This window comes from Gymnogyps californianus, chromosome 4 (assembly GCF_018139145.2).
Source record: "Gymnogyps californianus isolate 813 chromosome 4, ASM1813914v2, whole genome shotgun sequence".
Taxonomy (NCBI): Eukaryota; Metazoa; Chordata; class Aves; order Accipitriformes; family Cathartidae; genus Gymnogyps; species Gymnogyps californianus.
This window is the reverse complement of record NC_059474.1, coordinates 46,748,102-46,763,303: the sequence shown is the minus strand read 5'-3', so window position 1 is coordinate 46,763,303 and position 15,202 is coordinate 46,748,102. Positions and strand designations below refer to the sequence as shown.

Here is a 15,202-nt window from a genome sequence, read left to right as displayed (position 1 = left end):
CGTGTAATAAAATTTGTGAAAGGCAGAATGAAGGAATGACCCATCTCTGTATGGTATGATGAGAATGAAAGCACCAGAAACTTCCTTGCAGTTTTAAACAGTGGGAAACCCCTTCAGAGCTAGTGTTGGTTGGCATATGAACACTTAGATGTTCAAATCTGCCTTTCAATGGGAGAGCAATGCTGGTCTTGGGACTTCCATTTGATTATGGTGGCATGTTCTTGGTGTAAGCAAGTATCTTGCATCTGTAAGAGGACAGGCACTGCTGATAAAATGGTATATTTGATGTGCCATCAAACAGTATATGCTAAAGGTGCAAAACTGGTTATTGTAAAAAGTAGCACAACAACAGATTATAGGATCCCTGCTGCTGGCAGATGGAAGAAAATTGTCCCATATGTCATCCATGAACAGGCGATGCCAGAAAAAAAGCTGGCAGAAAGTGCTATCTTTAAATGCCAGGAGAAGGGATATATGATATCTGAATCAGTGTAGGGTGGTTGTATATACTCTGTGGCAAGAATCTTCTGTTCCTTTGAATTACAGCAATGCTTGTGCTTCAGACATTTTTTGACACTTGATGAGAGGTGAGATTTAATAAGATAAACAATGAGCTTGAGATTCTTCCTGGAAGAATGAACAGAAAATTACAGGTCCTGTGACTCTAAGCAGAGCATTTAAGGGCTGCTCACCTGGAGAAATTCAGAAATGACATGTGGGACAGTGTCTGAGATCTTGGTGACTTGCAGGTGTGGAATTTGGCATTAGAAAAAGTTTCATAGTTGTGGACGGAGTCAAGTAGCTGCCAAAGCTGGTGTCTTGGGAAGCAAATGCAAGAGAGACGATTTGTTAATTAACAAAGATAACAAGTCCATGAAAGCAAAATTAAGAAACTTTAATTTAATGATATAAGATAGAAGGTATTTCTGGAGAGCAAAACCAGAATCATTCTTGTGAGAGGCTTTGTGCTCAGAAGTTATAGTTATTAAAGGGTTGGTGAGGGCCTTATTTAAATTTAGGACAAGGCTAATCAGGATTTTTACTTTGTAAATGAGTAAGCTGCAATATCTGGGCCTTGGGCTCATCCATGAATAAAACTTGGGAAAAGTGAGAGGGCACCCAGATTAAATTTCTGATGTGGAATACCGCTGGGTAATAAGTGATTTTTATTTATTTATTTTTAAAGCAAAGGCTTGAGAAGAAAACTAAGTTGTTCAGCTTTACTTACGCTGCCAGTGAATTGCTCACAAGGAAATAGTAAACTGCTCAGATATACAGAGTGAGTAGAAGAGACTGATTAGCAGCAATACTAAAGTAAAATTTTACAGTGCTCTAGAAAAAAAGGGAGTGAGATCTCCTGAAAAGGTTGCTGTCCCGAAAGAACTGATAGGGTGGTATTTTGAAATCTAGAGAGTAGTGTAAAAAGTGGGCAAAAGGCAGTTACTAGATAACTGTTTGCTTAAACTGACTATTTAGACATGCAGGGAGTAATAATTTCAAAAGCCTTTTTAAGCATTGCATAAGTTGAGAGTCTTGATGTCTTATTGCCGTTAAGATGAATTTGCTGCGCTTTAGCAAATGGAGCATGTCCTGATGCATCATTGATGTCAGGTAATAGGATGAGACCTAAACATTGCCAGGTAGAGATCATCTAATTTTGATCTTGTTTGGCCAAAACATTGTCATTTGAGTAAACTTACTGTAAATTCTTATTTAGACTATTTTAGTGTTTTTTTTTCCAGTTTAATCAATTTTATCTTTGCCCATCTAGAAAGCCACTGGGAAATAATTTTGCAACATGTGAAGCTTGTGAGTAAGAGAGCAGGATGGAGCTGAGAAGTCTGTGTAGGAGCAGAAAGTAAGAAGTGTATTCCTCTCTCCAAATCAGAGTGACTCAGAAAATTCTCGTTTCCCTAACTTTTCTTTTCCCAAAGCTTAGAGTAATCTGTCCTTCCTATCCCCAAACATCTCACCATCCAAAACTCCTCTCCCCACCCCCCCCCCCACCTTAAAATTATTGTCTCTTTTTTGACAACCTGCCCCATGCACCTGCAGTAAATCCCTTTGCACAGGTTCTCTGGGCTGCATCCAGCCCTCCCAGCAGGACCTCAGGAGCTGCTGGTGCTGCTCAGACTGCGGGCTTCCCCTTGCTCGCCCGAGCTGGCTTTATCGAGCTCGGCTTCATTGAATGATGGCTGGGTAGTAGCTGGCCTAATTTAAAATGAAATATGTGTGTCGTGTCCCGTCCCATCCCCCCCCCAAATTTCAAGAGCATTTGTTATTCTTTGGTGGATTTCAGTCTTAAAATGTATGGCTGTACAAGCCAGGGTAAAAGTAGTACCTAGTTAGGGTAATTCAGATAGCCCTAGTGAATAAATGTGCCTGCAATCTTGCAGGTGTTTTCTCAGTCCTGTGCTGAATTCCAGCCTACTCTTAACTTGGTGGCTGTTGGCATGTGAGCCTATAAGGAACAGGATGGAGTGCTATCATCAGATTTATAGCTGAAACTTGGAAGTAGCTTAGTGCATTTGACAGCATATGCTCAGCATATTATTTGTGTTTGGGGCCTCTATTAGCTAATTTAGTTGCATTAGTTTCAGATGCAGCATCCTCAGACTGGTTGGTGGATAACAGTGGAAATGCTCTTTTGTTGTGTATTTTATGTCAGGTAAACTTTTTTTTTTCTTCCAAATCATTGTTTCCACACCTTTGATTCCTAGTGTTAGATACCATTTAAAATTCTTTGGGGAGAGGGAGTGATGATGAGGTTTGGCAGACAGATAATATATAACTGGGGAAGAAGAATGTCTTAAAAAAATAAAAAAAAAACAACCCAAGCTGTCTAAAAGCATAAGAAATGACCACCTTCCTGCTTTCCCACTCAAACCAGAAATAAATAATAGTATAGCAGTCCAAAAATAAGCAGCTTTGTAATGTACTATATATGGTCAAATATCTGCTAGTTGAAATAGTTTGAAATGAGTGGCATAGCTGCCAATTTTGCCAAAGTTATATAATGTACTGGGCGACTTGTAAAACTATGTGTAACTAGCTATTTGACAAGTCTTTAATTCAAAATTTAAAAAAAAAAATTGTTTGAGATGGAATATTGGAATACATGAAGTCCTAAACTGAGTAACTTGCCTTGGAAGCTTTAACATCTAAACCATGTCTGTTTTGTGAAAATAGCGTGAGTATCATTTTGTTTCCCTATTGTAATATGGTTTACCTTGTATTTGTTCAAATGCCAAGCCATCAGCTAGCAAATAGTGTTCATAAGATAAGGCTGGATTTTATTCGGTTAACTTATTATTTGGGGAAAATTTACAATGCAGGGTTTTAAAGAATTTTGACCTGAACAATTAAAGCTGCCATATTTTTTGGTGACATAAAGTAAAGCTTAATCTTGTTCTCCTATTTAATTTCTGTAAATTGCAACAGTGAAATTTATTCTGACAGCTTAATGTGAGGAAGATTCCCCCTCCCCCCCCCATATTTTACTATTAACAATTGTCATACTTATTCCTTTTCTTTAACATATCAGGCACATATTACGGTCAAACTAAACATTCCTTAATTCCTCCCTTCCACCACGACCACCAAACTAGCACAAATTAACACTTGGTCCCCTCTCTGTTTCCCCTGAGCATCTGTACCTTGAAGCAGTTCACATGGTGGAATGAGGTTTATGTATGAAGTCCAGCAAATAAATGAGCAGAAAATACAATTCCCTGAAGGTTGTCCTGGCTCTCTTGTGTTTTCACACAGTCACTGACAGCACTAATGTGACAGTCCCTCAAAATATCTTTTGGAATGGCCTCCGGCATCCCTAGGTCTGCTCCGTGCTCTCATCACATTTGCTCAGCTGCTCGGACTTCCCGTGTGGTTTTTGTTCCAGGACTTTGCTTCTAGTGTAAATTTTACTGTGGTCTTTCATCTTATTTAACTTGGAGCTGCACTACAAAAACATCTCCTAGGTCTCCCACAGCTTAACCTCGTGCTTGTCCACGGCCTCAATGACCGGAGGATGCAACTAACTCTTAGCAGCAACAAAATACAGAATTGCTGGGCAGTTTTTCCTCAGACTGGTAGGCTCTGGTGCTTGGGTTTTTCTGCTTTTCTCCTAGAATTTTTCCGCGACTGTCTGGGTGGTGTGTGCTGTGCTGCTCAGGCATGCTGCGATGCTGACTTGCCACGTGCAAATCTGGCTTTGCTCTTGTCTTTAACTACTCGCTCCTCTACACTCTTTCCTTGCTGTGGCCTCTTCTTTTCCTTCCTTACTGACACACCCAACCAGTTCTCCCCTCACCACTTCATACGGTGACGGAGAGCTGCTCTCCCTTTGGCACGTTCACAAATTTTACATACGAGAGCAATTATTTAAGCTTTTTCCTCTAATTAAAAGATTAAGTTTTGAAGTTGAGAGAACATCTGTTTTGTCTCTCTTCAAAATTAAAAGGGATGTATCTATTTAAATATTGATGATTTAGCCCTCTGGTCTTTCCTATACTAAAACAACTTAAAAAATGGAATGGAATATCAAATTCTACTGGAGAGCCATTGAAGAAATTATGGACTTATTTTGAATGTGTTTAAAGCAATAACAAAACTCAGCTTGTGCAGAAATTATTTGTCCTCGTCCAAGTGTGTCTTGATTAACTTAAAGTAACCTCTCTCAGAAGAAAATTTGTTAGGGATTTTGGCAGGGTTTTTTATTTTGACAGGTAATGCATGTGAGTAAAATAGTGCTGGAGCAGAGCTCTTGGCTATGTACATGCATTTATACAGCTTTATGTATCCTGAAACATACGTTGTAATTTTTGTGATGCCTGGGACATGCTGTTTGGTGTGATTTACATATATCTAACTGATGAGACATTTATATTTTGAATAGAGAACTGTCTTTGATCGATCTTTTCAGGGAATAAAATTATATTGATAGCTTTAATCACAACGATAAAATCCTTCTCTCAATATACGACCCTAATATATTTGCAACTTAGTGTTTATTAATAATGGCTATTTCTGGCTGAAACTTACGAGATAACAGAATGAAACTGATGTTTTAACTGAGAGAGTGTGACCAATATACACAAATATTTAAACCATGATAAATTTTGAATTTGACTAAAAAGGGATTTTTTTTTTTCCCGAGCAGGAAACTGAGAGTCTAAGAACAACGGATTTGAGGGAGGCTCGGGGTTGTACTTTTGGGAGTTGCTGGTTTAGTTATTTAAGCTGCAGAGGGAGTTGATCAAGAGCTGTGCTGAGCTTACTGAGCTTTTCCCTGTGTTTCTGAGTTTTTGCTTATGGCTAAGGATTTGCAGCATCATGATGGAAACGCGAAGACCATACCTTGGATCTTCGTAAAGAAAAATAATTCCCCAGGTTATGGTTTCAAGTCTATTTAAGAAATTACTTGAAAGTGTGTGCTTTGGATTTAGTTCGCCTCAGAACTCTCGCTTTTTAATGTAAAACTTTATTTTTTTGCTGCTAGTTGCTGCTGCTGGATTTTCCTATGACCTCTTTGTTGCTCATTATTTCTGTATCCAGCTACTACTGTTCTGAAGCCATGCTCATGACTATCTCTAAAGGCTGGTGGGAAGGTATAGAGTATGGTATTGTTGTGGGCTGACCCCCAGTGCCATCTTGTCTTCTGTCTGGTTTGAATGCCTTGGTTCAGCGTTTCAGGCCATCAACTGAAACTGAAGCATGAAGGAGCGTGATCTTATGGTTTAATCTAGGAAAGACTGAGATCATAAGCTGAAGAAAGAAGTTGGAAGAAGCAGTGGAGATGTCAGTCTGTTTACGACTGGGTGTATGCCTACCATGAATTACTCAAAATGGATTTTAAATAGACATTGAGAAAGTAACGCTAATTGCTTTGTACCATCTGCATCTACCTAAAAGACTGTGTACCTCCTTTTGGATGGAGATGTTTACTGTTACCTGCAAGCACAAAATTAGACTATCACAGTGCATGTGACTGCGATTGCTTTTTGAGATTCAAACTCCTGGAGAAAACAAAAGCTTGCTTACAAGAGGGAACATTTTATTGGGAGTACCTGATCCAGCCATCTACCTTGAATCTGTTCATCTTCCGTTGGTATCATGGCCAGTGTTATCAGTGAAGCCCAGAGCTTGCTGATCTGTGGCATTGCCTTCTTCCTTGCAAGGTGCCGGAGGAGCTGGAGCTGTCGTGGGTCTGTCCCTGAACTCAGCTCCCGGAGGGCTGGCTGGCAGGGAGGGCATGCAGGGAGGGTTTCAAGCTCTCTGAATCTGACTTCCTCACTTAGACACAGTCACAGTCAACTCTGGCTGTAGCTGAATTAGCTGAGCCATAAATTAACGGGGCCTTGTCTTGTCATGTCACCTGCTGTTACAGCAAAGTTTGTGATGCAGAGCACATGCTGCTTGTACCAGTAATGTCATCTGAAACTGTCTTTACCGTTTGCAGAAATTGGTGTACAGGTTTTTTAAAATACGAATACTTAAAATGATTTTTACAGCTAAATGAGTTTGGTATTATGTACATTTTGCTTTATCCCACCCGTCTCCTGTTCTGCTGAATAATTTAAGAGTTCATTGAGGTTTGAAATTGGTCATCTTCCAAGTGTGCTGCCAGTATCTGAGGTATTGGGAAATAGAAGAGGACACAGTTCCTAAATGATGAGATTGGGTGGTGTCTGGCGTTGTTCCTGTCAAAACAATTATTTCAATGCTACTGGAATTTTGTTCTTGCACAGCTGATAAAATGTTAAGGGACTTAATCTATTACGCTGGCATCTTTTGAAAACAAAAATAGAAATCTAGTGTAGTGGGGCTAGTGCTACCAGGCTTTCTTCCAAGTTTGTAACGAGGAGATGAGAAGGTAACAATGAAGCAGAAAGTGTCAAATGACCTGAATAACTTTTAAGTGAGCCTGAATATTTCTGACTCCTCCTAAGGTGAGGGAGGTTTTCAGGGATGGAAATACTCATGGTAGGAGAAAAGCCAACTTCAGAAGCCCTCACAAATGCAAGCCTTGTACTAGTTTCTTAGGTGTATATCCTAGAGCTACAGACTTCTGTCTTTTTCCATACAAAAGACCTGATGAGGGACTTGAGATGGTCTGGATCACCGGCTGATGCTCAGGTCCATTGGTGGAATGTTCAGAACAACTTCATACACTTTCTATAGGAGAGGCATCATTAATTGATGGTGTGGAGCTTGTAGATTCAAGAGTTCTTGTTCTGGTCCAGTTTTTCATTGTTTTACACACGGTAATTGTAAGCTAAGTCAAGATGGCATTTCCTGCCACTGTTGCTATATCAAAAAACCCATAAAATAAATAAAGTAGGCTTTTCTTGTGTGCTTTATTCAGGTCAATGGTGTTTATCTTTCCCATTGAAACCACAATTGTGTAAAAATACTAAAAAGTTAAATAGATTTATTTTAATGACAAAATTATGCTCAGGAATTTGTGATATGGAGCATAGAAATGAAGTATGTAACAGTAAAAATCCAAACCACTGCTTTTGTGGTGAGTCCTGCCTCCTGTGAACCAATTTAAGTTATTTTTGCACTTGCTATATAGAATAAGTATAATCAAAATTTTTCAGTGTGATTTGAGCACGAGGTATAGCCAATGCTAAGGAAAAACAAAATCTGAGGTAACATGGATAGTAGAATTTTTCTGTGTAAGCATGATATGTATCTTAATAGCTCTAAGTAACTGAAAAGGACCTTAAGGAAAAATTAAACTTAAGCAGAGGGGTTTAACAGACTAGATTCATGGGGGATAATCTTTTAGCAGAAAGAAAGCAGAGGAAAGGAGAGACTCCTTGAAGGTAGCTGATAGAGGAAATATAATCTTTGACATCTGTGAATGATACCAACTCTCACATCCCATTTTTTTAAATGTTAGAAAGTTGGGTTAAAATTATGGCTATTTAGTGTTTGAAAAATGTGTTGAAATTGTGGGCTTTTTTGGCCCTTTTTTCTTTTTTTTTTTTTTTCCCCGGGAATGTTTTAGAATGCTCTCTAGGATGGATGGGAAAAACATTCATTCCACTGAAAACTTGTTTTTCCTGAAAATGTTGACATATTGCTGAAAAAATTTGGTGCTTCTTAGTTGACACATGGTTTCTAAAATGTGCTGCAACAAAAACTGGCCTTGAAACAGTATGGTTTTTTTATTGCTGACTCTTCTCTTTAGCTTATTTTGTGTCTCATTGGTTAGAGACACCTTTCTAATCCCAGCATTAGGGTTTCTAATGGAGCATGTCACAACTTGAAGTAATCGATCTTGGAAACGTTCATCTTTGCTTTTGCTTTTATTGTTCTTCCATACATTATAATTATGTGATATTAATTTAATTTCAACAGTTCTCACTTATACTGGTATCTTTGTAAAATTTCAGGCTTGATTTTAATATTAAAAAGCTGTTATCTGAAATGATAATAAATTACTTGTATACAAATGGGGATGTGGAAAAATTGAGAGCTCTTTCTGAGAAGTTAAGGAGGGGAAAATTCTCTATGTAATAAGGTATGTGGTTATTTCACAGTTAAATGTGAGACCTGTTATAGCTGGGTATTCACGGCTGCTTACATTGCTAATTAAAGATTATCAGAACAAAACTGTTGCTTTTTCACAATAGATATTGTAGCTGGTGAGATGACCTGTTCTGCAATGTGTTCCTTCTGATTTAAGGTTCCTTCTGGTTTAATTTATTAGTATTTAAGGTTTGAGTTTTAGTACAAACCTGCAAAACATCGAAAAAGCCCTCAGTTACTTGAGAAAGCTGCATTATGAGATTCCTGCTGAGGGCAAAAGGAAGACCGTGTTTGTTTTACATGCTCTCAGAGTCTCTGGGCAAGTTTTATAAGCGTAATAAGCTGAGAAGTTATCTGGTCATTGCTTACCCCAAAATAACAACAAAATGAACTATGTACAAAAATAGCATAAAGAATACCAAAAAGGGAGAAGTATACCCATGTGGAGAGAGGGGAGGGAGCGCACTGCAGAGCAAGAAGGTGACGATGCTGGTCTACGTAGGATACGCTGGGGAAAAGACCATTTTCAGCATGGTGGTGAAGTTTTCACAGTCTAGGGAGCAACATTAAATAGACAGAGGGGTCCATTTTAAATCATGAAATTGGAGATGATTTATTACTGCTGAACAATTATATTTATAAGAAGAATATACAGAGTGGAAGATCATGCTCACCAAAATTTGTGTACTCTACAGAAAAGTCAGGAGGTACCTTAGAGTCCATCCTGTGCTTACAAGTGCAAGACTTACAAGTCTTTTTTGATATATATATTTTTTTCACAAAATGTCCAAGAAAACTCTTGAGGGCAGTCCAATGTAAATGTGTTATGGGATGGCTGTCCCTGTGTTTAGGTTTGGAATATATGTGGGGAAGAGCCTTTTCTTTGCCTCATGTGGAACTCAGGTGATCTAAACTTCTATAGACTTATCTTTGGTGAAGGACAATCTTGATAAGCTGAAGTAATGGCTTTTACTTATGTATTTGCAGGACTGTAGAAAGTTGGAAGGAATCAAAAGTATTGTTTTGATTATTAGCATGATTCTGCTACTATAATTCTTCTACAAACAGTGTTTTTAACAAAATGTTATTGCATACTGTAGAAGACTCTAAAATGTCAGAGAGTTTTCTTTCAGGTGACACTAAAATTTTCAAATGTTTCTGAAAAATAAATCCAGGGACACTAGCCATAGTATAACATGTTAAGTGAGGGATAATTTATTTTCAAATTATAATCTAAATAGCTAAACCAAAGTTGTCACTATTACTTCATTGTATTAGTTTGTTTATTCATTTACAGTTATAGGGTACTTATTACAAAGATATCTTGAGTACATCTGCATTGTACTAATAAGATTTATGGAAAATACTTATTGAGGTCATGTGTTTAGCCCTCCATGTGAATGAATTGGTTGTATTGAATGAGTTAGGCGTATAAGTGGGGGTGGAAAATGTCAATATGTATGGTCTTATTTTACTACTAAAAACCTAGATGACATGTCAAGTTATTAATTCTTTTTTTTAGTTTTTTAAAAAGATGACGATTTCTAATACCTTAACTATGAAAGTCTATAGAGGGACTTAAAAAAGCTTACTATATATCTTTTCAAGGTAAAAAACCAGTCTTCATTTAGGACTTAACATCTAAAGGCTTTGTATGAGGTTGGAAAAATACTCCTCTGTTTTAATGAATTTCATGAATGTTAATAAGCCAAACTGTGTTCAGACAAGGTCTTGCCTCTTAAGTAACGTTTTCCTACTACTTCTCATTCTTTGAGACCATTATGTAGATCTTGTGATGTCACAGTAATCTCCGTGGCAACACAGACGTCATTAAGATGAAGCATAAGCAAAGCTGTCTTTATTCAAACCATTTATCAAAATACACTTTTTAAAAAAAAAAAAAAGTAATAATAAAAAAAGTAGGTTAGGAAAAAAGCTTTCATCTTTGAATGTTTTCGAAGATAAAATAGTACAAGGACTTCTAATTTAAAAATAAGGATATTTTTTTTCCCAAAATAAAGATCTTTTCTGTCATCTGTTCTGATGAGATACCTGCCTTCTAGTTTTCCATACTAGAGACACTGCGAAGTTGAACTGCTGCAACAAGCTAAATTTCGTTGTTGCCACTACTACTATGTTCCAGTTTTATCTATATATTTGTGTACATAGTTTAAAAATACAGATCTTGAATTTCACAGGAAAATTTCATAAACACTTTTCTCTTGTTTAGTAGGTATGAAAGGCTCATAAAGAACCCTAAGTGGTATTCTAGTCTGAAAAGTATTCAGGATCACCCGCTGCTGTAAAGGCCCTGAGCATCTACCCTCCTTTGCAGTTAATTTGCAAAACAATTTCAATTTGTTATTCTTTACAGCACTCTTTCAGATTGGATTTTTAACCATTTTTCAGGTTTAGTTTTAAGGTAACATTATAAAAAGCTAAAGCAAAAAGCAACAAATTTGAAACTCTACTCAATTTTTTTTTTTACATAAACTAATCAAACTTGCTACCATACTCAGTCTTGTAACTAGGTAAAATTTTAAAATTAACTACACTTTTCAAAACAGTAGTCTGTACTAAAAGAAAAAACTGTGTGAAGATCATAAGGCATATGTTTCAGGGGTTGACTGAAGGGACTTCCTCTGGAAGCAAATCTCCAGTATCCAGCTAATTTCAAATTATTCACTGTGGGTTTTCAGGAACTTCTTTTGAAGTGCTTTCAGTAGACAGCTAAAAATTACCAGATTAATGCAACCTCTGATCTGAGTTGTATTTGCATAATAAATAAAGAAATCCCTATGAGTGTTACATAGATAAAGTACTGTAGTCTGTCATCTGTAAGGATGCTTAACTATACGTGTTCAAAATACTGAAGAAGTTTACTAAAGCTTTTAGCTGGGGTTCAAATTAACTTTCACGTATTTTTAGTAGGAATTATTTAAAGCATTAATATGCTATAAACATGCTTATCCTATAATTCTAGTGTCCTTCACACAGAGTGGTTAGTCATCAGGCATTCTCTGTCTGGCTTGCTGAGTTCTTCCCGCCTTTACACCCTCCTGCTGCAGCACCGGGGTTATTGCCCTTGACACTGTGATTCCTCATCCCCCACAGGCAGCAGGTGGTTTGGGTCCCAGGTCAAGCAAGGAGCTGCAGGGATGTTTGAGGTTGTTTTTTTTTTCTCTTATGAAACACCCGACCCCCCCAAAGTATTATTAAGTGGCATGTACTTAGCTGTGATGTTGCAAGCGAGTCCCTTCCCTGACACATGAGCTGTTGTATCCGAGACTGTAAACATCTAAGCTATCATATGACACTGGATAAGTCTAATCGTCCTTATCCATGGTATGTAGTGAGCTCATGTCTCCAGGATTTGCAACAGTGACAGGTCCGCAAATGCCTCTTCAACTCATATTCCAGTTGCCAGCATCTCAATTTTTCTTTCAACTGAAAAGCATTTCTGTAAAGCAGCTATTTGCTCTTGCTGAAAAAAAAAAATGCTATAAATATAATAACATTGTGAGAATTAAGTAACTTAAAAGAAAAAAAAAAAGGTGAATCTACTGATTATTTTGATATGCAGATGACCACCACATTTTAATTAAAAATAATATTTAACATAAGTCAAAAGCAGCTTGGGCTTCACTTGCATATTTGCTCACTTTTTCTAAAAGACAGGCACTAATTCAAATGAGAATCGGAGAAGTCAGCCTATATTATACAGAAGATCAAATTATCTGATAATGATCCTCTTTTAGTTGACAAACCCTTGCTTTCATAGTTTCCAGTGTGCAGCTTTAAGCGTGGGGAAACACGCTGCTACCTTCCCTCCTTGCATCCTCCCCAGCGGAGGGCTGCTCACATTAGAGCCGCTCTGCATGCATGAAGCGTTCTGTCTTTTTTTCTGAGGGGTCAGAAAATGGCCATGCCAAATTTAGTTTTCGTCAGAACACTTAAGCGTTCCCCTAGGGATGGCTTGTGCATGTATACACACTTCTAAATTGTAACTTACTTTTTTTTTTCATCCCTGGCAAGGGTGAGTTGGGTGGAGGAACAGTCTGGGTTTCACAGCACATTCATGTGAAACCCAGCTAAACCTAGCTTGGTTAGAATAAGCCATTAAGAGGGACTGACGTTTTTAATTCTAATCTGGACATACCAAAATGAAACGTGGTGGTTTTTTAATAAATATACAGGAGGAGGAACTTGACTGAATCCCTTACTATCTCCCTAAGCGGTAGATAGAAAATAGTCCCCATTTTTTTCCCATCTAGACATCTACTAAATACTGCTCTATAATATTTCACTCAGGAATTCAGTGCGACTGGTTTGCTTTAGAACTAAACCTAATGCGTTTTGGCATTGTTGCAAGTTAAATGTTGATTATTACATCAAGGTTTGACTTTGGGATTTGTCAGAGACCAGACATTCTGCTCATGTGTGCTTCTGTATCATCAGAGAATAATTGATGCAGTGATGGAAAGCAGCTGCTGGTTATGGCTGAGGTCATGGCACTGGTATGAGGAAACAGCACCATGCAGCACGTGCAGGCGGGACGTGCAGCAAATGATCCGTCTGGAGGAGTGGTGGCTCCTCTGTGCTCTGAGTTGCAGAAGTGGAGAGTAGAGGAAGATGGGAAACGCAGTAGAGAGCACTTGAATGTAAATAGTGATGGTAATAGTAGCATTTGCAGGGTGGCTGCTACCTAAAAGCAAATGAAGACTCTTTGGCTTACATAACTTCAGGTTCTAAATATGCTTAACGCAATACCTCTGTATTTCATTTTGGTAGTTTTCTGTGATTCTCCTAAATGTAGAAGTCAACTGAAGCAATGTAATTTTCACAAAAAGAGTTTGGAAGTATTGGGTTTATGTAACAAATTCTGTTGTTATCATGAATATGCTGAAAGCTTGAGAAACTGAACTCAACTATGCATAGCCTTGTGCTTACAGATTTATCCAGGTACAGTCTCAGAGACAAAAGGACTGGTTTCAGGGAAGGTGGGAGAGGGAAAATGTTTACTTTAATCTACATGTGTATTTAGATGTCCTGCATTGGCAAATATTGCACAGCAGTGGTCTTAAGCCCATTGTACATCCCATTTGAAAACTTCAGAACAAAGCAAGTTTTTGATTTCTAGAGTTTTGGCATAAATCATTGCAATACTCATGCATTACACTTTTCATATATTGTAGATTTTTTTAAAAAAAGCAAAATTTATATGGAATTTATTTCCTTGCATAAACGTACCATAGAAAATTCTAAGAACTTGAGAAACAAGAAAATGTGTTACTTGTATTTTTCCTTGCATTAGAACATGTCTAAATGGAATATGCTTTTTGACTTAGAGGAAATGCCAATTAAATAGACTTTATTCTAAACCAGCAGCTTTGTTCCAAATACTGCATTTACAAATACATAAAACTATAACAGTATTCTGCACTTGAAAATGTGCTGAAGAATATGTACCATATAGATGACCATACTTTGTGGAGCTTTCTTTGTGAGACTTATATGTAGTTTTACTAAGACTTGTAATTCATATGTGAATTAATTATTAATTTCAGCTAATGCAAGGTGGTGAATATCAAAAGAAATAAAGGTTAAGATTACATTATAGGGAAAAACTAAATTTTTGTATGTCCTTTTTGAAAAATAGTTGTCACTAGTTAAATAGGGTTTTCTGTGAGTGATCTTTGATCTTTAAGAGGAAGGAAGAAAAGGGCTTCTCACTGAAAAACCTTTTCTTGGTGTTCGTCGTCAGTGGAGTTTTCTTCAGATTCTGCATCGCTTTTGATGAATGCATTTACATTCCAGTGCTGAGAAATAACTTTCCATTTGGGAGCTGGGCTGATGTGAAAACAGGAATGTGGAGGCCCAGGGCGAGGGGACAGGGCTGAATGCTGATAGGGAAATGTTCCCTCTTCAGTAGCTGCCGCCTTTCCTGCGAGCTTTGAAAAGAGCATCTGTGTGTGCGCGTACGAGTATGTCTGGGGACCTGGGGAAATGGATGGGTCACGTCTGGAGAAAACTGCATTGCCCTCCAGTGCCATGATGATAATAGAAAGGATAGAACGAGTCACCCTCAATACCTGGAAGTTTTTGGCTGTCTCTGTGTGTAAGTGCTTATAAAAATTAGTGTGTTGCTTGTAGCTTTAGGTGTTTCATTTAACTGAGGTACTTTGCTTTGTTTCATTAGTAAATCTAATAAATTTGAAGGGCTATAAATGCAGACAGCAGTCTTAAATTATTCTCGTTTTGCTGTTTGTTAGCCGCTGACATATTTGCACTAATTGTAGTTTTATAGTTGTAAAGGTTTTCTTAATGAAAACTGAAAGTGTAAACTTGGGAAACATGGAAGACCTTAGCTCTCACTTAAAACTTGTCTTCTATTAACTAGCGTGTTGTAAACTGTAATACATCTGTTCTTTAGCCAGCTGTGTATGTTTTGAGTATAATGAGCTATAAGATGAGATATGTATGTAGTAAGGTGCACTTATGGAGATGGGAACTGTCATCTACAGTCAGTGTAAACTCAATTTTAGAATGCATTAGAATGGAAATGAAGTTGTAAATGACTTATACGGATTAAAATACCTGCTTCTAACACACATAGTGGGCAAAGGGGTTTTTCAGTACTAATGAATTTATTTGGAAATAATGC

General features: G+C 37.6%; 1 protein-coding gene across 2 annotated transcripts in view; it reads left to right on the top strand.

The window, feature by feature from the left end:
- RAPGEF2 (Rap guanine nucleotide exchange factor 2) overlaps positions 1-15,202 on the top strand; it is a 193,267-nt gene that overhangs the window by 78,396 nt on the left and 99,669 nt on the right. The window lies entirely within an intron of this gene.